This window comes from Stegostoma tigrinum, unplaced genomic scaffold, assembly GCF_030684315.1.
Source record: "Stegostoma tigrinum isolate sSteTig4 unplaced genomic scaffold, sSteTig4.hap1 scaffold_451, whole genome shotgun sequence".
Taxonomy (NCBI): Eukaryota; Metazoa; Chordata; class Chondrichthyes; order Orectolobiformes; family Stegostomatidae; genus Stegostoma; species Stegostoma tigrinum.
The window spans coordinates 38,129-65,861 of NW_026728379.1; the positions used below are offsets into that span (position 1 = coordinate 38,129).

Sequence of the window (27,733 nt, forward strand, 5' to 3'; positions counted from 1 at the left end):
TTTCGGTTTCCTTGGGTTGGTGATGTCGTTTCCTGTTCTTTCTCTCAGAGGATGGGAGATGGATTTGGAGCCAATGTGTCCTCCCCAGTGTAGTTTGTGTATGGAATGAACTGCCAGAGGCTATTATACTCACAGTGTTTAAAAGTCACGTGCATGGACACATGAATAGGAAGGGTCTGTAGGGATATGGTTAACATGCTGGCAAATGGAACTAGTCAGTTACGATATCTGGTCGGCCTGAAGGGTCTGTTTCCCTGCTGGACAACTCTGCGACTCTGTCTCTTTGTCTCCCCCTCCCCCTCTCTCATTTGCTCCAGACCCACCCCCAGCCCCCCGCCCCACACCCACCCCCCGCCCCACACACCCCCCGCCACACACACCCCCCGCCCCCCGCCACACACACCCCCCGCCCCCCGCCACACACACCCCCCGCCCCCCGCCACACACACAATCTCTGTCTCTCCATCTCTCTGTGTGTGTGCGCCTCACTCTCTGTCTGTCTGTCTGTCTCTCTCTCTATCGTCTTGTCTCTGCTATCTCGCTGTGCACTTCTCTGTCTCTCTCCTCTTTCACTGTCTCTTTGGTCTTTGTGTGTGTGTGTGCCCCTCTCTGTCTCTGCCTCCCTCTGTGTGTGCTTCTGCCTTTCTCTCTCTCCGTCGCTCCCTGTGACCGTCGACCCCCCACCCCCTCTGCACCGCCCCTCCCCCCGCCTTTTCCTCCATCTCTCTTACTCTCTATCCGAGCCTCTCCACCCGCTCAGCAGGGAGCGTTGTGAGTTTCTTTCGAACAAAGTTTAAAGATCTCTGTTTGAACCCAAGCCATCCGCAATCAGACTGCATTTCTAATCCCCCCCCCCCGCCCTCTCTCTCTCACACACACACACACACACACACAGTCTGTCTCTTTCTCCCTTTCAGTCAATCCCCTTCCTCTCTTGGTCCTACTCAAGCCTTTTCCCACCCCCGACTCTGCCTCGGCGATGAGTCCGCTGTCTGGATCCCTTTTCCCAGGCGTGGGCTGAGGACCCAGCGGTTCGGCAGCGGGGATCATCGCACCACGCTCCCGGACCCCTACAACCTCCTGTTCTCCAGCGGCCTCCAGCATGACCACCGGGCTGGGAGCAGGCATCCGGGCTGCCGGAGCGCTCGCTGCTCAGTGGCTCAGCCCTGCGCCGCCTTTGCCGGGAGCGGGGATCCGAGGTGGGAGAAGGCCTCTTCGCCCGGCTCCTGGGCACAGCTACCTGCCTGAATAGCTGCCTGGCACCGAGCCTGCGCTCCCCGAGCACCCGGCCGCGGGTCCGCGACGCCTTCCGGGGCTGAGTAGCCGAAAACTATCTCCTACTGCAAGGTGAGAGCGGGGTTTGGGGTGAAGGGAGGACTGGGGACATGAGCACGGTCCCTGTTTCACATCCTGCGCCGCTCCTATCACAAAGCGAGGGTTTGGGAATGTATGTTTTGGGGGTGAGAATAGCCCTCCCCGGGTGAGGGAAGGCTGGGGGGGACATTGGGAGGGTGTCTATTATACAGCCCTGCGCGGGTTTCCGTAGCCGAACAGCCTACTGCTCTCGTACTACAAGGTAAAGGGAAGGCGGGGGATGGAATGGGGTGGGGTTTCGAGGATAGCCGTCTTGGAAGTGAGAGGACATGGGGAGAGTCACTATCGTACAGCCCAGTGACTGAATGGCTTACAGCTACTGCAAAAGGGTCGTGGTGGGGGTTGGTTTAGGAGAGGGGTGTTGTAGGGAGGTTTGGGGTCACGGGCAGAGCTGCTTTCTGCAGCCGAACAGCCACTGCCGCAAGATGAGATGGGAGGAGGTGTTTTCGGAGCGAGGGGATGTCCCCTCGCCCCGCCGCTGTGGGAAGTAGGATCTTTATCGCACAACCCTGCGTAGCCGAATAGCACTCCGACGACAAGGTGGGAAGGCAGGAGGGGCTCCCGGGGATGAGGGAAGGACAGAACCAGGGTCAGTATAAGGTTAGGGGCTGAACAGACCCCTTCCAGGGGCTGAGGGGAGCTCTTATGCCCTCCGCCAAGCGACCAGCCGAGATCGACCCGCAGCTCTCCGACGACAAGGGGACCCTGTCTCAGAGGCTGGAGCATTTCTGGCCGGAGCTCTGAGGGAAAGGGTCATCGCACCCAAAACGTTACCTCGGGACTTTTTCTTGACAGATGCTGAGCATTTTCAGCAACTTGTGTTTGCATTTCTACCCGGAGGTGGGTTTGTGGAGAGACACCATGGTAAGGGAATGGGTGTGGGGTTTGATGGGGCAGTCACAGAGACTGTCGAGAGAGAGAGAGAGGCAACCCCCGTGTCAGGGTTTGGAAAATCTCCGGCAGTGCTTCATTTCTCTCTCAGCCGAAGGCGCTGCGTGCTTTGGTTTCCTTTGCTCTTGTACTCTCTCCCCCTGTGAATAAAGCCAGAGTGAGAGAGAGAGAGAGTTTGTGGCGGGAGAGAGAAAAGGGACAGAAAGATGGAAATAAAGGAGCATGACAAGGGAGTGAAATTAGGGCCAGCAGAGGTGAGAGAGTGGGAGAGAATCAGAGTGAGGGAGGAAGAGTGATAAAACACAAACAAAAGAGAATGGGAGGTAACGACGTGTTCATGAGCATGAAACAGCAGGACATGCAGCATCAGAGGCCAGGGAAGCTGATGTCAGCCTGTCTGCTGTGTTCATCTCCCTTCCTCCGTTCCCCCCCTCCTCCTGCCCCTTTGCCCCCCCTCCTCCTGCCCCTTTGCCCCCCCTCCTCCTGCCCCTTTGCCCCCCCTCCTCCTGCCCCTTTGCCCCCCTCCTCCTGCCCCTTTGCGCCCCCGCCCCCCTCCTCCTCCTGTCCCTTTGCCCCCCCGCCCCCCTCCTCCTCCTGCCCCTTTGCCCCCCCTCCTCCTGCCCCTTTGCCCCCCCCTCCTCCTGCCCCTTTGCCCCCCCTCCTCCTGCCCCTTTGCCCCCCCTCCTCCTGCCCCTTTGCCCCCCTCCTCCTGCCCCTTTGCGCCCCCGCCCCCCTCCTCCTCCTGCCCCTTTGCGCCCCCGCCCCCCTCCTCCTCCTGTCCCTTTGCCCCCCCGCCCCCCTCCTCCTCCTGCCCCTTTGCCCCCCCGCCCCCCTCCTCCTCCTGCCCCTTTGCCCCCCCTCCTCCTGCCCCTTTGCCCCCCCCTCCTCCTGCCCCTTTGCCCCCCCTCCTCCTGCCCCTTTGCCCCCCTCCTCCTCCTGCCCCTTTGCCCCCCCTCCTCCTCCTGCCCCTTTGCCCCCCTCCTCCTCCTGCCCCTTTGCCCCCTCCTCCTCCTGCCCCTTTGCCCCCCCTCCTCCTCCTGCCCCTTTGCCCCCCCTCCTCCTCCTGCCCCTTTGCCCCCCCTCCTCCTCCTGCCCCTTTGCCCCCCCTCCTCCTCCTGCCCCTTTGCCCCCCCTTCCTCTTGCTCCCTCCAGTCATCCATTCCTTCTTCCAGTCAGTCCTCGCTCCCTCCCTCCCTCGCTCCCTCCCACCCTCGCTCCCTCCCACCAGCCATCCATTCCTCCCTCCCTCGCTCCCTCTAGTCAGTCAAAACAACTAAGAAAATTACAGCACAGGAACAGGTCCTTCAGCCCTCCAAGCCTGTGCCGATCAAGATCCTCTGTCTCACCTGTCACCTATTTTCTCACGGTCTGTGTCCATTTGCTCCCTGCCCATCCACGTACCTGTCCAAATATATCTTAAAAGACGCTAACGTGTCTGCGTCTCCCACCTCCGCTGGCAACACGTTCCAGGTGCCCACCAACCTCTGTGTAAAGAACTTTCCATGCGTATGTCCCTTAAACTTTGCTCCTCTCACTTTGAACTCATGACCCCTCGTAATTGAGTCCTCCACTCTGGGGGTAAAAAGCTTTTTGCTGTTCACCCTGTCTATACCCTCATGATTTTGTTGACCTCAATCAGGTCCCCCCCCAATCTCCATCTTTCTCATGAAAATAATCCTAATCTACTCAACCTCTCTTCATGGCTAGCACCCTCCATACAAGGCAGCATCCTGGTGAACTTCCTCTGCACCCGCTCCAAAGCATCCACATCCTTTTGGTAATGTGGCGACTGGAACTGTGCACAGTAGTCCAAATGTGGCCAAACCAAAGTCCGATACAACTGCGACATGACCTTGGCAAGTCTTGTACTCGATACCCCATCCAATGAAGGAAAGCATGCCATATGCCTTCGAGACCACCCTATTGACCTGCGTTGTCACCTTCAGGGAACAATGGACCTGAACACCAGATCTCTCTGTTCATCAATTTTCCCCAAGACTTTTCCATTTACTGTATAGTTCGTCCTTGAATTTGATCTTCCAAAATGCATCACCTCGCATTTTCCCGGATTGAACTCCATCTGCCATTTATCTGCCCAACTCTCCAGTCTATCTATGTTCTCCTGTAACCTCTGATAGTCCCCTTCACTATCGGCTTCTCCATTCCTCCCTTGTAGTGCGATTAGGCAAGACTAAGGAGGCATAGAATGGGTGTGCAAAATGCAGGACAATGGGGACAATTGAATTGTGGAGCTGGTTTAAGGAACAGATATTGCGTGTCCTTGATAGGTACGTCCCTGTCAGGCAGGGAGGAAGCGATCAGCTAAGGGAACCGTGGTTTACTAAAAAACTTGTATCTCTTGTTAAGCAGAAGAGGGAGGCTGATGTGACGATGAGACCAGATGGTTCACATGAGGTGATGGAGAGCTACAGATTAGCGAGGAAGGATTTAAAGAGAGAGTTAAGAAGAGCAAGGAGGGTACACGAGCAGACACTGGCAGGTAAATAAAGGAGAACCCGAAAGCTTTCGATAGGTATGTGAGGAATAAGAGGATGACTTGGGTAGGCATAGGGCCAGTCAAAGACAGAAGTGGGAAGTTGAGTGTGGACGCTGTGGAGATTGGAGAGGTGCTAAATGAATGTTTCTCATCTGTTTTCACTGAGGGACAGGAGAATATTGTAGAGGAGGTGACTGAGTTAGAGGCTACTAGAATTGAAAGGGTTAAGGTTAGTAAGGAGGAAGTGTCATCAATTCGACAACGTGTGAAGGTAGGTAAAGCCCCTGGGCCTGATAGGATTTTTCCGAGGATTGTCTAGGATGCTAGGGAGGAGGTGGTGGAGCCTTTGGCCTTGATCTTGGAGTCCTCATTGTCTACAGGTTTAGTACCAGAGGAGTGGAGGATTGCAAATGTTGTGCCCTTGTTCAAGAGGGGCAGTAGGAATGACCCAGGCAATTATAGACCTGTGAGCCTTAGGTGTGTTGCAGGAAAAATTTTGGAAAGGATTATAAGAGATAGGATTTATAATCATCCAACAATCAACAACTTGATTGGAGATAGTCAGCATGGATTCGTCAAGGACAGGTCGTGTCTCACAAACGTCATTGAGTTTTTTGAGAAGGTGACCAAGCATGTCGATGAGGGTCGGGCAGTTGGCGTGGTGTACATGGACTTGAGTAAAGCCTTTGATAAGTTTCCCCATGGTAGGCTCTCGGAGAAAATACAGAGGCACGGGATTGAGGGAGATTTAGCCAGTTGGATTAGAAACTGGCTTTCGGTAAGAAGGCAACAAGTGGTGGTTGATGGAGAATATTCAGCCTGGAGTCCAGTTACGCGTGGTGTGCCTCAAGGATCTGTTTTGTGACCACTGCTGTTTGTCATTTGTATAAGTGACTTGGACGCAGGAATTGGTTGATGGGTTCGTGAGTTTGCAGATGACACTAAAGTCGGTGGAGTGGTGGACAGTGTGGAAGAATGTTGCAGGTTGCAGGGAGACTTGGATAAACTGCAGAATTGTCCCGAAATTTGGCAAATGGAGATTAATATGGATAAATATGAGGTGATTCACTTTGGGAGGAATAATAGGAAGGCAGAACACCGGGTCAATGGAAAGATTCTTGGCAGTGTAGATGAGCAGAGGGATCGTGGTGTCCGTGTACATAGATTCCTGAAAATTGCCACCCAGGTTGATAGTGCTGTTCAGAAGTCTGATGGTGTTTTAGGTTTCATTGGTAGAGGGATTGAGTTGCGGAGACGTGATGTCATGCTGCAACTCTACAAAACGCTAGTGCGGCCTCAGTTTGAATATTGCGTGGTCGCTCCATTACAGGAAGGATGTGGAATCATTGGAACAGGTGCAGAGGAGATTTACCAGAATGTTGCCTGGTCTGGAGCGAAGGTCTTATGAAGAAAGGCTGAGGAACTTGGGTCTGTTCTCATTGGAGAGAAGGAGGCTCAGAGGGGATTTAATAGAGACATGCAAGATGGTCAGTGGATTAGATAGGGTGCACAGTGAGAGTTTTTTTCCGAGGATGATGACTTCAGCTTGTACAAGGGGGTGCAGCTACACTTTGAGGGGTGATGGATTTAAGACAGATGTCAGAGGCAGGTTCTTTACTCAGAGAGTGGTAAGGGCGTGGAATGCCCTGCCTGCTAATGAAGTTAACTCAGCCACATGAGGGGCATTTAAACAGCCCTTGGATCAGCATATGGTTGACAATAGGATAGTGCAGGGGAATGGGCTTCGATTAGTTCACAGGTCGGCGCAACATGGAGGGCCGAAGGGCCTGTTCTGCGTTGTGTTCTTCTATGTTCAGTTACAGTTCACAGATTACTCTACCACTCATTTTAGTGTTGTGTGAAGAGGATAATGAACATCTGCAGAAGGACGCAGAAAGTGTAAGTGAATGGACAATGGCAGATGGAGTGCAACGATGGTAAAAGTGAGACTATCCATTTTGGTAGCAATTAGGGCAAAATGGAGTATTACTTAAATGGTGAAAAATTGTAGCATGCTGCTATTCCCCGGCTGCATGTTTTAAAGGCCAAGACGGACAGATCTTTGAACAGCAAAGGAATTGAGTTTAAAAATCGGGAGGGGATGCTCCAGTTGTATAGGGTGCTGGTGAGGCTTGATGTCGAATAGTTTGTACAGTTTTAGTCTCCTCACTTGAGAAAGGATGTGCTGGCAGTGGAGGGGGTGCAAAGGAGCTTCACAAGATTGATTCCACAATTGAAAATGTTGCTGTATGGGGAGAGATTGAGGAGACTTGGATTGCACTCTCTGAGACTTCGAAGAATGAGGGGTGTTCTAATAGCACCTTTTAAAATGATGAAAGAAATAGATAGGAAAGAAACACGGAAGTTGTTTCCACTGATGGGTGAAATTACAACTAGGCGGCACAGCCTCAAAATAAGGGTGAACAGATTTCAGACTGAGTTGAGGATGAGCTTCTTCATCCAAAGGGTTGTGAATCTGTGGAATTCTCTGCTCAGTGAAACAGTCAAGGTTCCCTGGTTGAATGTTTTAAAGGCCAAGACAGATAGATCTTTGAACAGGAAAGGAATTGAGTGTTATGGTGAATGGGAGGGTAAGTGGAACTGAGTCCGCAAAAAGATCAGCGATGACCTTATTGAATGGCGGAGCGAGCTGGAAGAGACAGATGACCTACTCCTTTATTTCTTCTGTCCATATGTCCTTAGATTGCCATCCTTGTCATTCCTCCTTCCCTGGAATAGGCCAGTTCTGAACGCTGATCAGTAGGTCTTTAAATATCTCCCGCGTATCAAATGCCGACTTGTTCAATCAAAGCTCCTCCCAATTAATACTGCTCAGCTCCTACCTAATACTGATGTAATTTTCCTTCACCCAATTTCGTAGCTTCCCCCAAGGTCCTGATTATTCATAGCTATCTTAAAATGTAAGGAGAGGCGATCACCCCGTTGAAGAAGCTCCTGGTTCAGTGTTTTCCCCCATGTGGGAGTCAACTACAGGTTTTCTTGTTCCAAGGTTGGGGAGGAAATAGCCGAGTGGTATTATTGCTGGACTGTTAATTCAGAGACTTAGATAACATTCTGGGGACCTGTGTTCAAATCCCAGCACAGCAGGTGGTGGAATTTGAATTGAATACAAAAGAAAATCATGAATGAAGAATCTAATGATGACCATGAATCCATTGTCAAATGTCAGAAAAACCCACCTGCTTCACTGATGTCCTTTCGGAAAGGAAACTGCCATCCTTACATGGTCTGGCCTACATGTGACTGCAGACCCACAGCTAGATGATTGACTCTGAACTGTCCCCTGGGCAATTCGGGATGGACAATAAACACTGCCGAGCTAGTGATGTCCTCCTCCCATTAGCAAATAAATAAAATTGGATTCTATGTCTTCCGATTGAAGATCGTTTCTTGTTCTCACAGTAATTTCATCGCTTACAGTCAGTTTCCCTCTTGCCTGTCTTTTTGGAATGTCACGTAGCCCTGCACATTTACCTCCAGTGTTGATCGCCTTATAACCATGTCTTTGTAATAGCTCTCAAATCATGCCCGTCAACCTGTATGTGTGCTATGAATTTGTTGATTTTGTTCTGAATACAATGAGCACGCAAGCAAAGAGTCATTAATTTTGATTTATAACTTTATTTCACCTCTTGACACTATTTACAGCTGTTTTCTGTTTCTACATGCTGTCTTTTCCAGTCCCATGCTGAGTATTGTTATCCCAATAGTTCTTTAATGTCAGTGTGTGTGTATTCCTGGGCGACTATGCTCGTGTGGTCTACGGAGTTGTGGAGGTCACAGTTCTAGGACAGCCATTTCATAGGCCTCTGCTGCAGCTAAGAAGAAAAGACAATCTCTTGCTCTGAGCTCTGCAAACCAGGGCAATGTCAAAAAGGAAACAAGGTCAAAAGAATTTCAACAAGGATCTCAAAATTAACTACTGAATTCACATAAGCATTCCGGGGATCGGCCAATGTAGTGGCCACAACATCCCACTTTCTATTCCTCACAAACAATCCAAAGGCTGAACTATCCGTATCCCTCTTAACTTTTACGTTTTTTGAGCTAATTTCTTGTTTCTAACTTGTGTGTATTTGTGGTGCCTTATGACTTCTTGCATTTAGCAATTGATAAACTCACTTTCTCACTAATTCAGTAAAACCTAGTTTTATAGAATCCCCGGTGTGGAAACAGGCCATTCAGTTCGAGAAGTCCACAGCAACCCTACAAAGAGCATCCCACCCAGACCCATCCCCATTCCCTACTCTAGCCCTGTCAGCCTGCATTTCCCATGGCTAATATACCTAACCTACACGTGTGTGGGCACTGTGGGTAATTCAGCATTCCCAATCCACCGAACCTGCACATCTCTGGACTGGTCAAAACAATGATTCGATTTGAATTAGTTATAATGCAGCTGTTAACAGTAATCCTCCGTCCCTGTGTTGGAGCGAGATTTAACATTCAAGATCAAAAATGAAACACTTGAACAAGGTAGCTCAAATTGAGGTTGTTGACTTGCTCGCCGAGCTGGCTTGTTTTCATTGAGACGTTTCGTCACCATGATTGGTGACATCACCAGCAGAGCCTCCAACGAAACAATGTTACTTTACTCTGTCTGGAATTTATACTGTCCGGTCAGTTACCATGAGTACTGTCATTTCGGGTTTTGATCTGTATGGGTTTGTATGTGCGGTCCAACTGTATCTGTTTGTTGGTTGCATTATGGGTGGAGGATCACGCCACTCATACGGAACTGGGACAAGGTAACCATAGTAGCCCAAGCCAAGTGTAGACACGCAGAGGAATTCCTGGAGGCATGGTTCACCACCCATTCTGCAGGCTCACATTCTTGGTCTCTTCAGTTTGAATATGATCACTTAACCATATCCTTTATGACAAACAACAGAGTCTTACTTCCTAAAATCTTCAAACAGGACTGTCCAGACAGATTCACTTGTTCTCATGATATCGTTTTCTGCTGGAGGGATTCCGAAATGTCTGCATTCTTCCTCAACTGAGCATTCCTTGCGTTCGTGGTTGACAGAGCTCTCGGCCATGTCCAACCCATCTCGTACACTTTGGCCTCACCCCTGATGAGGTACCCTGGTCCTCAATGACCAACCCATCAATATCCACATCTAGAAGAACATCAGCCACGATTTCCAACAAGATCCCACCACCAGGCATATATTCCCCTCCCCTCCCTTGTCAGCCTTCTGCAGGGACCATTCCATCAGGACACCTCGGTCCACTCCTTATCCATTCGCAACACCTCCCCATAACCCGACAGCACTTTCCATGCCACCACAGAAGGCATAACATCTGTCCATTTACTTCCTCCGGCTTCACTATCCAAGGCTTCCAGGGGAAGCAGCGATTTACCCACACTTCACTCAATCTTGTCTACTGTATTCACTGCTCACAATATTGTCTCGCTCTGCATCGGGGAGACGAAACACAGACTGACCAACCACTTGGCTGAACACCTATATTCTGTACATAAAAATGGCCCCAGGTTTCCAATTGCCGATCACTTGAGCACCCCATCATGATCCCTGGTCAAAATCTCTGTCTCAGGCTTGCTGCAGTGCTCCAGTGAGTGCAAGGTAGAAGACAAAAATCTCATGTTTGCTTTGCAGAACACCTCCGCTCGGTTCACAATCAACAACAGCACCTTCCAGTCACCAACCATTTTAACTCCTTTAACTCCCCCTCCCATTCCTTAGACGGCATGTCCATCATGGGCCTCCTGCAGTGCCACAATGATGCCACCCGAAGGGGGCAGGAACAGCAACTCATATTCCGCTTGGGAACCCTGCAGCCCAATGGTATCAATGTGAACTTCACCAGTTTCAAAATCTCCCCTTCCCCGACTGCATCCCTAAACCAGCCCAGTTCGTCCCCTCCCCCCACTGCACCACACAACCAGCCCAGCTCTCCACCCCCCCACCCCACCCACTGCATCCCAAAACCAGTCCAACCTGTCTCTGCCTCCCCAACCGGTTCTTCCTCTCACCCATCCCTTCCTCCCACCCCAAGCCGCACCCCCATCTACCTACTAACCTCATCCCACCTCCTTGACCTGTCCGTCTTCCCTGGACTGACCTATCCCCTCCCTACCTCCCCACCTATACTCTCTCCACCTATCTTCTTTACTCTCCATCTTCGGTCCGCCTCCCCCTCTCTCCCTATTTAAAAAGGTTATGGGATTATGGGATCCTCCACCCATAATGCAACCAACAAAAACCCTCTCCCCATCCCCCTCTCTGATGAAGGGTCTAGGCCCGAAACGTCAGCTTTTGTGCTCCTGAGATGCTGCTTGGCCTGCTGTGTTCATCCAGCCTCACATTTTATTATCTTGGAATTCTCCAGCATCTGCAGTTCCCATTATCTCTGATACTATTTATAACACACCACACTGACTGTAACTCCAAGCTGTGTGTTTCTTCAACAAAATATCTGCAAATAAACAAACATCCTGGATGAAGACTTATTATCTGACACTCCACTCACACCAGTTGTATGATCTTTTGATCTGTCTGCTTATAAATTGTGTGCCTGTGTGTTTTCCTCTCTGACCACACGTGATGAAGGGACTGCACTTCAAAAGCTTGTATGATTTCAAATAAACCTGTCAGATTATAACCTGATGCTATGTGGCTTCTGACTTTGTCCATCCTCGTCCAACACCAGCACCTCCACATTATAAGTGTTTGAAACCAAGTCAGTGCAACAGGTATATGTCGAACATTTGACTTCAGAAGGATGCCTCGTGCTGAAAAGTTTATTAATAACAAAGGATTTCTCCATTATGCCATCTATCATAACATGCTGCGCCTCACAGTCATAATGAAAGGATGCCCACTTTAATTTAGCAGCGCCAAGAACAGTTATGGACATTTTTAGCATGGGAGAAGGCCATTCAACCTATTTTATCTGTACCAGCTCTCTCCCAGAGCAACAAAATTAATCCTTTTCTCGAATTCATTCCACATATTTCACAGGATTGAAATATATAGGTACATAGTTAAGAGATTTTAACATCGAGTGAGCAGTTCTCGCACTTCACCTTGTCACTAACAATTGAAAACGTGACTTAGAAAGAGTGGGTCTTTATTTTGTTCTGTTGTGATGATGAAGAAGATGCAAGTCCAAGTGCTGGAACTGGCCTCTTGAACTTAGAAACATTTAAATGTGTATAAAATGAATTCTGTGCGCATCTATTAAAAGCAGTTTTATGGAAGGAAAAGGTACCAAAGAAGATTTGGTGTATTGTACTTGATGCTATTATACTCCAACCTGTGAAAACAGAACTCTACGACTGTGAGTGTTGAGATCTGAGAGGGTGCTATCTTGTTTGAATTTACATTGCTAAGTCTAGGCCTATTTTCCCAACAGCAAAATTGGTAATGCAGAAAGAAATGGATGTTTCTCGCATTTGTTGGCTGTAAGTGTCTGTTTAAAGTTTGAGTACAGTTTCCTCATATACAGGTGCTTAACCTGCTTTTACAGTTTGAACATTTGTTGTGCCAATGAAAATTGTTTGAATGGTTTCACCTCCAGTTTTCTTCTTTATACATATTTGGTATTTTTTCAGGGTAAGGACTGCCTGCAAAATCTGAGATTGGGCTTTGAAAGACATCAACCTTTGCTTGCGAGAGATAATGGTAACTGCAGATGCTAGAGAATGCGAGATAACAATGTGTGGAGCTGGATGAACACAGCAGGCCAAGCAGCATCTCAGGAGCACAAAAGCTGACATTTCGGGCCTCGACCCTTCATGCGAGAGAACGTAACGTAAGAAAGAAGAACAGGACTAAGTAGTATTATCCTTCAAAGCCTTGTTGAGTTGATTTGTCCTGTTTTGTTCCTTACTTTTACATTTATTAAATCCACTTTTTTAAAAGCATTCTTTCACAGGATGAGGGCACTGCTGGCAAGGCTAACATTCATTTCCCATCCAGGAATGGCTTGGTAGGCCATTTTGGAAGTCAGTAGAGAGTCAGCCATGTTCCTGTGAATTTGAAGTCAGATACCAGAATTGTGAAGGGATGCAGATTCCCTTCCCTAAAGAATAGATTAGTGAATTCAGTTTTCTGTTACAATAATTTATGATAGTTTCATCGTCACTGTTACTTTTAACTCGAGATCTTTATGAATTAAATGTCATTTCCAGCAGATGCTTTTGTATATTATATTTAATATTAGGATTTTAGTTTTAACTTAATTTCTTATTAACATTTAATCATTAATTTCAGGATGTTTCTCAGATTTTATACGCTTCCTCTCCATTAGGTTTTTAAAGAAGAAATTGCCCCAGTCAAACAAGAAGTCAAAATATTAAATGATCTGGCCAGTCAATTATCTCCGCTTGATGTCTCTTTCTCTCCAAAGATTTCTCACCAGCTTGATGACCTAAATATGAGGTTGAAATTTATACAGGTAACAGTGAAAACATTTTCTAAACTAGCCAATCTGTTGAAGAAAGCATGTCCAGATAATTTGGCTTCAAATATATGAGCAAGATAAAGAACCGTTTCAATTGAAGCAAGCAATTAATATTTTATTATCATAGTTTATGAAGTTATCCAATTTTATAATATTACGTTTTCAAAAATACAATGTTCTTGTCTGTAGTCTGCACTTTAGAATGTAATCGCAAAACAAAATCCAAATAGTGAGACATGTGAGCATCCGAACTACAGTCTGAAATGGCTCAGGACTGGAACAATTTGAATATATTCAGGATGAAGCTGCAGGTGGCAGATATTTTTCCCGATCCATCCAAAAGAATTTGGAATTGGACCATTGTGCTCACTGCTGTACACTTCAGTATTATGTATTGTTTCATAATTTAAGTCCCTGAGAAAGGCATACTTTAATGAATTGCAACAAAGATATACTTGATGCATTGAAGGGAAGAATGACATAAAGTTGTATGAACTGCATGTATTTCTTTCAATTGAGCAGATTTTGATTGATGTCAGCAAAGTAGTAGATGAAAGTTTTCTTTATCCCATAAAGCCGCATGAAATGTTTTATTGAGCAAATTATTTCAGTCTTGTTCTGTGTCAGCAGCACGCTTGGCCATATAGCGCAATAAAACTCCTTATCGGTTCTAGCAAGCAGACAAAAACATAAAAAGCACCAGGATCTGGATGTTCTACCTCTTGACCCTACCTCACCATCCGATAAGACATGGCTGACCTGCCCGGGACTCAACTCCTCTTCCATACCAGCTTCTCAGAGCGCTCAACTTCTCTATTTCAAAAATCTTATCTACCACCTTCTTTAAATACTTCCAGTGATCTACCTTTCACAATTCTCTTGTATTCTAAACAATCGCTACCTGCTGAAAGAAGAAATTCCTTTGCATCTCAGGTTTCAATAAATGTTCCCTTCTTCTGTAACTATGTTGCTGAGTTTGAGATTTCCACAATAATGGAAACATTGTCTTCACATCTAGCCTGTCAAAAAATTTTGTGTTTCAGTAAGATCACCCCTCATTCTTCTAAACTTGAATGAATAAAGACCTTCTGTGCAACCATTCTTGATAAATCATGATCCGATGAATCGGCCCAGTGAGTCTCTTTTGAACTGCTTCCTATGGCTGTGTATCCTTTCTTGTATTTCTCCAAGTGTGACCTCCTCAATAGCCTGATCAGTTGCAAAAAAACTTGCCCATTTTTAAACTGAAACCTCCTTACAATAAAGGCCAAAATTCCATTTGCCTTCTAAATTAGTTGCATCACCATCGTCATGGCTCACATCAACTCCAACCTACCAAAGTGCTTTGATCCTTTGCAATTCTCCTACCACTGCAACAGGTCTCCAGCTGATACCGTCTCCCTGGCCTGACAGTCATCCCTGGAATGTCTGGATAACAAGGATACCTACATCAGGCTGTTACTTATTGATGAGACCACCACCTTCCACACTGTAATTCCAAACAAACTCCTCTCTGAACTCTGAGACCTCGGCCTCAGCATCCCTCTCTGTAACAGGATTCTCGACTTCCTGACCCAGAGACCACAATCAGTAAGGATAGGTGACAACACTTGCTCCACCGTAAACCTCAACACCGGTGCCCAGCAAAGCTGCCCCTACTCTATACTCCTTATGCAATCATGACTGTGTGGCCCCAACTCCATTTACAAGTTTGCTGATGACGCTTCCATTGTAGGTCGGACCTCAAACAACAATAAGTCAGATTACAGGAAAAGCAATTGAGTGCTTGCTGGCATGATGGAAAGATAACAATCTGTCCATCAGCATAAGCAAAATGGAGGAGCTGGTCATTGATTTCAGGAAGCTTCTGTCTGCAGCAATGGTGCTGAGGTGGAGATGGTTGATAGTATGAAGTTCCTGGGAATGTTGCTCACCAACAATCTGTCCTGGTCAACCCGTGTCGACATGATGGTCAAGGAGGCTAAGAAAATTCAGCATGTCCATGAGGACCCTACCTGTTTTTGGAGATGCATCCTATCTGGATGCATCACTGTGTGGTATGGCAGTTGCTGTTCCCAAGACTGCAAGAAGCGAAAGAGAATCATGAGCACAGCCCAATCCGTCACGCAAACTAGCCTTCCATCCATTGACTCCATCTACACTTCCCACTGCCTTGAGAAAGCAACCAACATAATCAAAATACCCCCTCACTCTGATTATACTCTCTTCTGTCGGGCAGAGGATATCAGATTGAAAAAGCGTACAAATAGATTTAAGAACAGCCTCTTTCCTGTTGTGACTTTTGAACGGACCTCTCAAGTGTTAATTCTGATCTCTCTCTCTCAGCCTCTTCTCTGTGGCTGTAACACTATTCTGCACTTTGTACGGTGTGATTTGCCTACACAGCATGCAAATCAACACTTTTCACAGTATCTCAGTACATGTGACAGCAACAAAACAATCATTCACCTGCACGCTAGTATGTGTTTCATGGACGAGAGCATCCAAGTCCCCTACCCTGCATTTTTTTTTAGAGTCTCCCTCTATTTAAGTAAGAGTCTATCTTTTGATTCTTCCTACCAAAGTGTACTTTCCTACATTAAACTCTCTCTACCAACTTTTTTCCGACTTGCTCGACCTGTCTATCCCCTTGCAGATTCTTTCTGTCCTCATGACAACATTCCCTTACTCTATTTTTGTAGCATCAGCAAATTTGGATGAATTTATGCCTTGTCCCCTCCTCTAAGTTATGAATATAGAGAGTAAATAATTCTCGTCCTTGGACTGATCCCTGTGGCACTACACTAGTTATGGCTTTCCGGCCTGATAAAGATGGTGGTTAGAAAATAACTGGCTGAACCACTGAAATGAAAAATGTGAAAAAATATGCGTTTTCATTGTTTGTGAAATAGTTAAATCAGATTGTAGATAATAAAATGTAAATATTACAGTAGTTCTTCATAGTTTATCATTGAGCTTTATGAGAATTCTGAATATAGTTCCTGATTTATGATAACATCAGTTTTCATGCATCTTTGTCTGAGAATTCAGATTTGTTTTGTCAAAAATTGTGCTGTGCCACACATGATATTTGCTAAATCTGTCCTGTCCCAGCAGTTCAACTCGTTCAGTTTTGAGATAACTTTTGTAAGGACCCCACAGTTGAGCTACCTTGCGTTGATAGCTCACTACACACTTCTTGCATTGAAACAAATGCACCTCAGACCACCTGTCCGTCAGCGTTCATCATCTGCTCTGTGTCTACTCTTCCTCTTGGTCACACTGACTTCATTATCTAGTTCCTTACAGGCTGTAGTTATTATCTTGTTACTGCCCACTAACCTGTGCATTTGGCTCCCATCCCCCTGCCACATTACGAGGTCTTACAAGGAAAGGCTGAGGGACTTGAGGCTGTTTTCATTAGAGAGAAGAAGGCCGAGAGGTGACTTAATTGAAACATATAAAATAATCAGAGGGTTAGATAGGGTGGATAGGGAGAGCCTTTTTTCTGGATGGTGACGGCGAGCGCGACGGGGCATAGCTTTAAATTGAGGGGTGAAAGATACAGGACAGATGTCAGAGGTAGTTTCTCGACTCGGAGAGTAGTAAGGGAATGGAACGCTTTGCCTGCAATGGTAGTAGATTTGCCAACTTTAGGTACATTCAAGTCGTCGTTGGATAAGCATATGGACGTACATGGAATAGTGTTGGTTAGATGGGCTTGAGATCGGTATGACAGGTCGACACAACATCGAGGGCCCAAGGGCCTGTACTGTGCTGTAATAGAACATAGAACATAGAACAGTACAGCACAGAACAGGCCCTTCAGCCCACAATGTTGTGCCGACCATTGATCCTCATGTATGCACCCTCAAATTTCTGTGACCATATGCATGTCCAGCAGTCTCTTAAATGACCCCAATGACCTTGCTTCCACAACTGCTGCTGGCAACGCATTCCATGCTCTCACAACTCTCTGCGTAAAGAACCTGCCTCTGACATCCCCTCTATACTTTCCACCAACCAGCTTAAAACTATGACCCCTCGTGCTAGCCATTTCTGCCCTGGGAAATAGTCTCTGGCTATCAACTCTATCCATGCCTCTCATTATCTTGTATACCTCAATTAGGTCACCTCTCCTCCTCCTTTTCTCCAATGAAAAGAGACCGAGCTCAGTCAACCTCTCTTCATAAGATTAGCCCTCCAGTCCAGGCAGCATCCTGGTAAACCTCCTCTGAACCCTCTCCAAAGCATCCACATCTTTCCTATAATAGGGCGCCCAGTACTGGACGCAGTATTCCAAGTGCGGTCTAACCAAAGTTTTATAGAGCTGCAACAAGATCTCACGACTCTTAAACTCAATCCCCCTGTTAATGAAAGCCAAAACACCATATGCTTTCTTAACAACCCTGTCCACTTGGGTGGCCATTTTAAGGGATCTATGTATCTGCACACCAAGATCCCTCTGTTCCTCCACGCTGCCAAGAATCCTATCCTTAATCCTGTACTCAGCTTTCAAATTCGACCTTCCAAAATGCATCACCTCGCATTTATCCAGGTTGAACTCCATCTGCCACCTCTCAGCCCATCTCTGCATCCTGTCAATGTCCCGCTGCAGCCTACAACAGCCCTCTACACTGTCAACGACACCTCCGACCTTTGTGTCGTCTGCAAACTTGCTGACCCATCCTTCAATTCCCTCGTCCAAGTCATTAATAAAAATTACAAACAGTAGAGGCCCAAGGACAGAGCCCTGTGGAACCCCACTCACCACTGACTTCCAGGCAGAATATTTTCCTTCTACTACCACTCGCTGTCTTCTGTTGGCCAGCCAATTCTGTATCCAAGCAGCTAAGTTCCCCTGTATCCCATTCCTCCTGACCTTCTGAATGAGCCTTCCATGGGGAACCTTATCAAATGCCTTACTGAAGTCCATATACACCACATCCACAGCTCGACCCTCATCAACCTTTCTAGTCACATCCTCAAAAAACTCGATAAGGTTTGTAAGGCATGACCTACCCCTCACAAAGCCGTGTTGACTGTATTTGATCAAGCCATGCTCTTCCAGATGGTCATAAATCTTATCCCTCAGAATCCTTTCTAACACCTTGCAGACGACAGACGTGAGACTTACCGGTCTATAATTGCCGGGGATTTCCCTATTTCCTTACTTGAAGAGAGGAATTACATTTGCCTCTCTCCAGTCCTCAGGTACGACTCCAGTGGAGAGCGAGGATGCAAAGATCTTCGCAAGTGGCAAAGCAATTGCATTTCTCGCTTCCCAAAGCAGCCGAGGACAAATCTGATCCGGGCCTGGCGACTTGTCAATCTTAATGTTTGACAAAATTTTCAGCACATCAGCTTCCTCTATCTCTATCCATTCCAGCATGCACACCTGCTCTTCAAAGGTTTCATTCACTACAAAGTTGGTTTCTTTCATAAAGACAGAAGCAAAAAACTCATTTAGGTCTTCCCCTACCTCCTCAGGCTCCACACACAAGTTCCCTATGCTATCCCTGATCGGCCCTACTCTTTCTTTGACCATTCTCTTATTCCTCACGTAAGTGTAAAATGCCTTTGTGTTTTCCCGGATTCCTTCTGCCAAGCCTTTCTCGTGCCCCCTCCTGGCTCTCCTCAGACCATTTTTGTGCTCCTTCCTTGCCTGCATGTAATCCTCTCTAGCTGAACTTGACCCTAGCTTCCTCCACCTTATGTAAGCTACCTTCTTCCTTTTCACTAGAAGCTCCACCGCTCTCGTCATCCAAGGTTCCTTAATCTTACCCCTTCTTGCCTGTCTCAGAGGGACATATTTACTCATCACTCCCAACAACTGTTCCTTAAACCATCTCCACATGTCTATAGTTCCCTTACCATGGAACAACTGCTCCCAGTCCATGCTTCCTAGCTCATGTCTAATCGCATCATAGTTTCCTCTTCCCCAATTAAATATCCTCCCATTCTGCCTAATCCTCTCCTTCTCCATAGCTATGTAAAATGTGAGGCAGTTATGGTCACTATCACCAAAATGCTCTCCCAATGTTCTGTGTTCTGTGTTTTATTTATTGTTGAATAGCAGCAGGAGGTGAGGAGGCAGAGACTGCAACCCTGAGGTCACGGACGGAAGGAAAAGAGGCTCTTACTTGGAGATTGAGAAGCAGGAGAGGGCACAACCCAGAGGTTTGGGAGTGGAGAGAGGCTGCAAGTTGGAGGTCAAGGTGAGGAGAGGCACCAGTTGATGTTGTAGATTAAATGTAATACAGAAAATTGTGAAGTTTGGTTCGAAAAACAGTACATAAAACAGAAGGAACCATTCTAAATGGGTGCAGAAGCAGACCGGTTTTGCTGTTCTGTGCATAAACCATTCAGTTAAACCACAGCTAGTCTGAGCTTCAACTCTGTTTACCTGCTGAAAAGGCATGTCGACTGAAAACATTAGCTTGCTTTCTCTCCATGGCTGCTGCCTGACCTACTGTGGTCTCCGGCATTTTTTGTCGTCAGTCTGTTTACCTCCCTTTCTTCTATATCCTTTCATAGCCTTAGCTATCAAAAATAATTTCAGTCACACTCATTCTTATTGATCCAGCACCCACATTCTTTTATGAGAGAGTATTTGAGATCTTGACTGTTGTTTGTATTAAGATAAAAGTGCTTCCTGATTTCAGTTCTGAATGGCTTGCCATTGAATCTCATATATTAATAGATAATACTTCTGATAAGAAATGTTTTCAGAGTGTTATAGTGGAAGCTTCTATGTTCTGTGCATCCTCTATCTAGCCACCAGACTCAGAGTACCTGTTGGGACCATCCAAAAATGACTGAACATTTTCACTCATTAAGTAAGTAGATTGATAATAGGACTCTGGTTCTGTGCCACTGTCAGATCATTGCGACTCCAAAAGGTACCAAAGTAAATTCTGGATTCTAGGCAAATATACCTATGTGTTTAGATCTATTTAGATGCATTCATGTAGGCTAAAAATACTTGAAATAATGTATAATTAGGAGTGACAGACAACATCTGTGACATTAAATGAAAAACAAGAACAAAGAACTTTGGTTCATATTTCAGCTTCGACAGGCACTAAACAACTAAAAGCACTGTATAACCAATGAAGTAAGTTTTTGAAGTATGTTTGTAATGTCGGAAACACAGCAACAAATATATGCGCAGAAGGCTTTCACAAACAGAACTGTAAAAATGACCACTTACTTTGTGATATTGATTGAATGCTAAGTGTTGGCCAGAATGTAGACCCACTGAACTGAATACAGGTGGTTTGTGGGTAAGAAAGTCTTAACCCTTTGGACAAACCTAATTTTATTTGTAATTTATTAGCAATAACTGAATTGTGCAGTTTAAGTTCAGAAGTTCCCAATTTTAAGTGGAGTTTTAACAAATTCACCTTTGAAGAGCGTTTGGGCTTGATGAACCCAAGTCTCAACTGAGTTAACTCAGCCTTTTGTGTTAGGGATGTATAAATTATCCATCTTAGGGGAGGCGATGGCCTCACGGTATTGTCACTGGACTGTTCATCCAGAGAGACAAATCATGTTCTGGGGACCTGGATTCAAAGCCCGCTGTGGCAGATGGTGGAATTTGAATTCAATAAATATCCGGAATTCACAATCTGATGATGACCGTGAATCTGTTGTTGCTTGTTGGAAAAGCTCATCAGGTTCACGAATGCCTTTTAGGGAAGGAAACTGTCATCCTTACCTGGCCTGGTCTGCATGTGACTCCAGACCCACAGCAATGTGGTTGACTTTTAACTGCCCTCTGGGTAATCAGGGCTGGGCAATAAATGCTGCCTCGCCAGTGACGCCCTCGACGAGATTGAATCAAGAAAAAAAATTACGATTGCCTTTTCTAACTTCTCAGCCTTCAGTAATTGATTCTCCCAGTGCTAGAGAAGAAGTGGTGACTGTGGCTTATTCTATTCCCAAGGTTTAACATGATGCAACTGATGGTAAAGTTAATAAGCTTTATGAAAACATAAGTAAATATATATAATTAAATAAAAATAGCAAAGTCATTAATTAGAACTCGGCTACAACATGTAAGAGCTCCTGTGTTCCAGTATGGTCTGGTGCAAGCATGTTTGCTGTAAGCACTTAATGTTTGAGTAGCTTGTGTTTATGAGCTGGAGGCTGATCTAGGGATGCTGGGACACATCAGGAGGGGAGCAAGTTACCTGGATTCTTTGCACCAAGAGGCAGTCACAGCCCTTAAGTTTGTGTTTGTCTGATTTGGTCAGTCTTCAGGCGCAGGAGAGGTCGATGGTGGAGGTTCATTACGCTAATACTGGGGAAAGTAGGACTGTCCTGTGGTGAGTTATGGATTCAACTGGGCCTGTGTTCATGAGAGTTTAAAAAGATGAGGGGGGGATCTGATTGAAATATAGAAAGTTGGAACTGAGCCAGATGAACTCAATGCAGGGAAGCTATTTTCCCTGTTTGTGGTGCTGGGACCAGGGATCACAGTCTCAGAATTTGGGGTAGATCAGTTAGGACTAGGATGAGGACAACATCTCGTCATTCAAGCAGAGTGAATCTGTGAAATTTTCAACCACAGAAGACCATGGGAGCCATCACTGAATGTATTCAAGAACAAGACAAGGTGGCTCGGTGGCTCACCACTGCTGCCTCACAGTGCCAGTGACCTGTTTTGATTCCACCCTTGGGTAACTATCCATGTGGAGTTTGTACATTCTCCCTGTGTCAGTGTGGGCTTCCACCAGGTGCTCCGGTTTCTTCCCACAGTCCAAAAATATGCAGGCCAAGTGGATAAGGCATGGTAAATGCATAGTTATGGAGCAAGGATGGAGGGGCCAGTCTTGGACACGATGCACTTCGAAGGGTCAGTGTCGACTTAATCAGCTGAAAACATTTTGCATTGTAGGGATTCTTTGATTTTGTGATAGATTTTTAGATGTTAAAAGATTCAATAAGTATACAGGAAAGTGGGAATATGATATCGAGATGTAAGATCGGCCATGATCTTATTGAATGGTGGACTTGGCTTGAAGGGCTGATTGGCTTATTCCTGCTTCTAGTTTCCATGTTCTTCTGTGACTGAATGAGGCTGATAGCGGAACTAGAATGCATGAGCTTTCGGGTGGATGTGCAAATTGACTATCGCACTGTGGTAAAAAACACACTTTCAAAGGGGCTTGATAAACGCAACGTAGTATAATCAGTGGGATTGACACTATTCTGTGCAGCAAAGAGTGAGAGTCTGTAACTGTGGAAGCCATTGCCACAGAAGACTGCGAAGGCTAAGTCATTGAGTGTATTTAAGACAGAGATAAATAGGTTTGTGGACTAGTAAGTGCATCAAGGGTTACGGGGAGAAGGCAGGAGAATGGGGTTCAGAAGTATGTCAGCCGTGCTTGAATGACAGAGCAGACTCAGTGTGCAGACTGGCCTAATTCTGCTCATATATCTTAGGGTCTTATTTGCTCAGACGGGAAAAGACCTTGCGGTGGGAGGTGGAGAATCCAGACATTGTAGGCAGGACAAAAAAGGAGTTTGTGAATAGTTGTAATGAGGAATTTGGCACCATGAAGCAGAGCCTTCAATGTCACAATCTCTGGATGCATAATGTGTTGGGCAGAAAGGCTTATTTCCATGCAGTGTGCCACCAAGATTCTAACTCCAGACAAACATATCCATCTTCTTTGCGCTCAATCTGACTCCTACGAGCAGGGAGCTTTCCCCCCATTCCCGTTAAAACCAGTTTTGCTCAGTTCCCTGGATGCCACATTTGGTCAAATGTGGCCTTGATGTCAAGAACAATCACTGTCGCCCTCACTCCCTCACCTCTTTTTTGTCCATTTTTGAACCAGGGCATCAATGAGGCCAGGAGCTGGGTGGCCCTGGTAGAAACCCAACTGAGTGTTAGTGAGTAGGTGATGCCTTTATTTTCACCTACTGTAGTCCCAATCATGCAACTCTGTCAATTGCTGCCCCTGCCAAGCGCTGGAAGCCTCCCCAGCGTTATCCAGACAGCAGAAAATTTGTTTCAGGAAGACGAGGACATGCCCTGTCAAATTTCATGTGGATGTGCTGTTGCACATGCACAGAGCGTGATTAAAGGGAGTCAGCATGGCTTTGTGATGGGCGGGACATGCCTTACAAATCTGATTGAGTTCTTTGAGGAGGTCATGAGACAGGTTGACGAGGGGCGAGCAGTGGATGTGGTGTACATGGACATCAGCAAAGCATTTGATAAGGTTCCCCACGGCAGGCATTTTCATAAAGTCAGGAGGTATGGAAATCAGGGTGACTTGGCTGTCTGGATTCAGAATTGGTTGGCTGACAGGAGGCAGAGAGTGGTTGTAGATGGTAAATATTCTGCCTGGAGGTCAGTGCTCAGTGGTGACCCGCTGGGCTCTGTTCTTGGGCCTCTGCTGTTTGTAGTTTTTAGAAATGACTTGGATGTGGAGGTTGAGGGGTGGGTTAGTATGTTTGCTGCTGACACAAAGGTTGGAGGTGCCGTTGATAGTATTGAGGGCTATTGCAGGCTTCAGCGAGACATTGACAGTATGCAGAGGTGGGCTGAGAAATGGCAGATGGAGTTCAACCTGGATAAATGCGAGGTGATGCATTTTGGAAGGTCGAATTTAGATGCTGAATCTAGGATTAAAGGCAGATGCTCGGCAGTGTATAGGAACAGCGGAATCTTGGTGTTCAAGTGCATAGCTCCCTCAAAGTTGCCACACAAGTGGATAAGGTTGTTAAGAAAGCATATGGTGTTTTGGCTTTCATTAACAGGGGGATCGAGTTTAAGTGCCGCGAGGTTATGCTGCAGCTCTACAAAACCCTGGTGAGACCACACTGGAATATTGTGTCCAGTTCCGGTTGCCCTATTATAGGAAAGATGTGGAGGCTTTGGAGAGGGTGCAAAGGAGGTTTACCAGGTTGAGAAGGTTGACTGAGCTTGGACTTTGCTCTCTGGAGAGAAGGAGGAAGAGAGGTGACCTGCTCAAGGTATACAAGGTAATGAGAGGAATGGATAGAGTCGATAGCCAGAGACTTTTCCCCAGGGCAGGATTGACTGCCGCGAGGCATAGTTTTAAGGTGTTAGGAGGAAGGTATAGAGGAGATGTCAGAGGGAGGTTCTTCACCCAGAGAGTTGTGAGTGCATGGAATACTTTGCCAGTGGTAATGGTGGAAGCAGAGCCATTAGTGACATTTAAGCAACTGCTGGACATGCACATGAACAGCAGTGAATTGAGGTGAATGTAAATTAGGTTAGGTTATTTTTGGATTGGGATTATTCCACGGCACAACATGGTGGGCCGAAGGGCCTGTACTGTGCTATACTTTTCTATGTTCTATGTTGTGTGTAAGAGTCAGAAGCCCAGTTGTTAGTGGCTTGGCTCTTTAGCTCAGTAGCTACCCCTTAATTTTTTGATGGCCAAAAGTGGCTGGCAAAGCAGACTTGCAACTTGAAAGCATTATGACATTGGCCAGGATGTGAAGCATTGACCTACATGGTTTTTTGCAGATGTCTATTACTGCATCCATGTCTGTGAATGATTTGCGTAGCAGCCTTGAAGTTTTCACAGAGTCCTTCAGAACTTAGATGTGGACCTTGGCAACTTTAAAGAAGTCTAAAAAATATCAACACACATACATTTTGGCAATGACTGGTATGAACATCGATAGAGAGTGGATAGCCAGAGACTTTTTCCGAGGGTGAATGTAGCTCTTATGAGGAGGCATAGTTTAAAAGTAAGTGGAGGTAGATATCGGGTAAACGTGAGAAGTAGGTTCTTTACTCAGAGAGTGGCAGAAGCGTGGAATGCATTGCCAGAGAGGGGAGTGGAGTCAGCTTCATTAGGAGCATTTAAGCAGCTATTAGACAGGCATATGGATGATAGTATAAGGTAAGGGTGGAGGTTAGCTCGACGTTAGGTTGAGGGTAAAAGCTCAGCACAACACTGTGTGCTGAAGGGCCAGTCCTGTGCTGTACTGTTGTATGTTTGTATGCTCTATGAATCCATCAGTAATTGATCTGCAAGTAGCTGACAGTGTCTTTAAATAACTCTGGCAGAGGGGTTATTCATGTTCCTGGTGATCATACGTTCAGCAATGTGTCATTGAGGGACTTGAAGCATTGAGCTCTGATATCACAGTATTGGCAATATCTTGCCTCCTCGACATCCTTTCATCAGGTATTTGCTGCATGCAACATAGAATTGTCAGAATAGCATCCATGGAAACTTGCATTTGATGTGTGCTCATGAGTCATATATACCATTTCAGATCTCAAAACCCTTTGTGGCCCTGAAAAACCAGGCGGCGAGATTGCAGACTTTACACCAAGCATGATTATCTGAATCTTTTCTCTCCTACTATAAAGCTGACAGTGAGACTTCCGTGAGTTCCACTGTATTCACCAGATGCTGTTTGCCAGTTATGACATGAATTTCATGTAGCTTTTGACCACCTACATGAGGAATGGGTAACAAATGCTGGTCCTGTCAGTGATGTTCCCATCCTTGAAAATATGTGGAAATAAATTGAACCTAGTAGTTATCATTTCCTTTTACTGTGCCTTGTATTCTTCAGCAGATATTTATCCCCCTGTATTCATTGCAGAGTAGTTGAGAATGTGTTCCAATTGAAATGGTTTGTACTAACAGTTAGGAAAAATGTATCTAAAGATTTTTTTGAATGCAGGTGATTTAAACACCGTGCGTTTTTCTGCCTATCGGCCAGCAATGAAGATCCGCCGACTCCAGAAAGCGCTCTGTTGTGAGTACATTCACACATTGCAGAATTTGTAATCTCGTGCTGTGTTTTGTTGTGAGCTTCCTTGCTTGCCTGTTGTCAGATGTCCTTGGTTACAATTAGCTTGGTTTTGCAGTTGTTGAGACATCAGTTCGGCATGACCTTACAACCTTCCACTCAAAGGACGTTTGTCTATAAAGTTGCTGAAAATGCAATCTGATAAGGGCAGCCAGGCATCTTAGACTAGAGTGAATGAGGAAAGCAACAGGATGTCTTCTTAACGATTGGGAAACAACCACATGAAGGACTGAGGAGGACAGTGAATTAAAAGAGGAATGGTTTGTTTCAAATCAGGTATAGCAAAAGAAATTAAGAGAACGTGAGGAAGGTTGAAATTGAAAAGGCAAGTAATGGTTTATGTTCATTGGAAACCATCAACAACAAAAGTACAATGAAGAAAGTATTTGAGAAAATACAGAAGATTTCTTCAAATGAAAGGGAGACACTGTCTTCATGATGCCAATAGCACGGAGTGCAACTTTGGCGTTTAACCACATCATCCCTTGGCCTGAAGTCACTGTACTATTTACCCATTTTATAACAGAAAAATACTTTAATGATGAGTGTCATGGAGAATTTCAGCCCAGAATATAACCATATTCTGAGCAATTGCCACAACAGCTTCTATGACATGACTTTATAAAACATCCCAAAGCATGTCATAGGAGCTTTATAGAGTAAAATTTGATACTGAGTACTGAAAGAGATCCGAAGGTAGATGATTAAAACCACATCAGAGGTAGATTTTAAGGACTGTTTTGAAGGAGGAAAGAACGATGCAGAGGTTCAGCAAGGTAATTCTATAAAGCTTAGGCTCCAAGAAGTTGAATGTAAAGCTGTCGATGATGGAACAGCACAAATTGTGTTGAGAGGCTGGAATTAAAGGCGTAAATGTGCCTAGAGGGGCTATGAGTTGGACATTGTCAGGGGATGTGCATGGGTGTTGCCAGGTCAGGGAGGGATTTGAAAGCCAGGACAGCAATGTGAAAACCAAGGCACTGCTTAACTGTGAGCCATTGTAGATCAGAGTGCGCAGAGAAAGATGGGTGAATGGAACTTGGTGCGTGTTAAGACAGAGTCAATGGACTTTTAAATGATGCCATGTTAAAGAAAAGGAGAACTTGGGAGGCCAACTTGATATTCATCAGAATGGTCATGTTCAGAGTTAATCAATGCGGTCGGGTTTCAAAACTAACGGACTTAACCTGGGGCCAAATGTTGTGGATGTGAAAATAAGTAGACTTTGTGACATCAGGCCTATGTGGCCGGAATTTAAACTCTGGGTCAAAATAACAAAGGGTACAACGAAAACCAGTAGCTAGCAAGCAGACGTCCTTTCAAGGACCAAAGATAATGGCTTCGTTCTGTACCAGATTTAATAGATGGAAACTGTCCGGTTCTGTAGAGACAGTGGAAGAAATGAATGAGGGGGTGGTGAGATAGACCTGGGCATTGCCACCATGTCTGTGGAAAGTGCAGTGCATTCACATGATATTGCTCTGGGGCAGTGTTCAGATGAGAAAAGGAGAGGGATTTTACTGATTTTGGCCAGACCTCGGTGATTCACACCCACGGCCATGCTGTCAAAGATTTGTGGAAGCCAGAAAAACTGAACTTGACTGTTTGCAGTAAATGTACAGCATTTCAGATGTCACTTGATCCTGCAGATTGACTCCCTAGAATCTGCTTGTCAAATGATTTATATGGCTAAAAGGT

The 27,733-nt window shown here is 45.9% G+C and overlaps 1 long non-coding RNA gene across 3 annotated transcripts in view; it reads left to right on the plus strand.

Moving 5' to 3' along the window:
* Positions 1-458: 458 nt before the first annotated feature.
* Positions 459-27,733, plus strand: part of LOC132208532 (uncharacterized) — a 31,508-nt gene continuing 4,233 nt past the window's right edge. Inside the window, exons 1-5 of one of the 3 annotated variants that reach the window (XR_009444644.1) lie at positions 459-1,347; positions 12,366-12,565; positions 13,064-13,210; positions 19,293-19,434; positions 19,994-20,040. This is a non-coding gene — a long non-coding RNA (uncharacterized LOC132208532). Of the gene's footprint in view, positions 1,348-12,365; positions 12,566-13,063; positions 13,211-19,292; positions 20,041-27,733 lie in introns of those variants that run through there. The other 2 variants (XR_009444643.1, XR_009444642.1) reach the window with 2 other exon arrangements.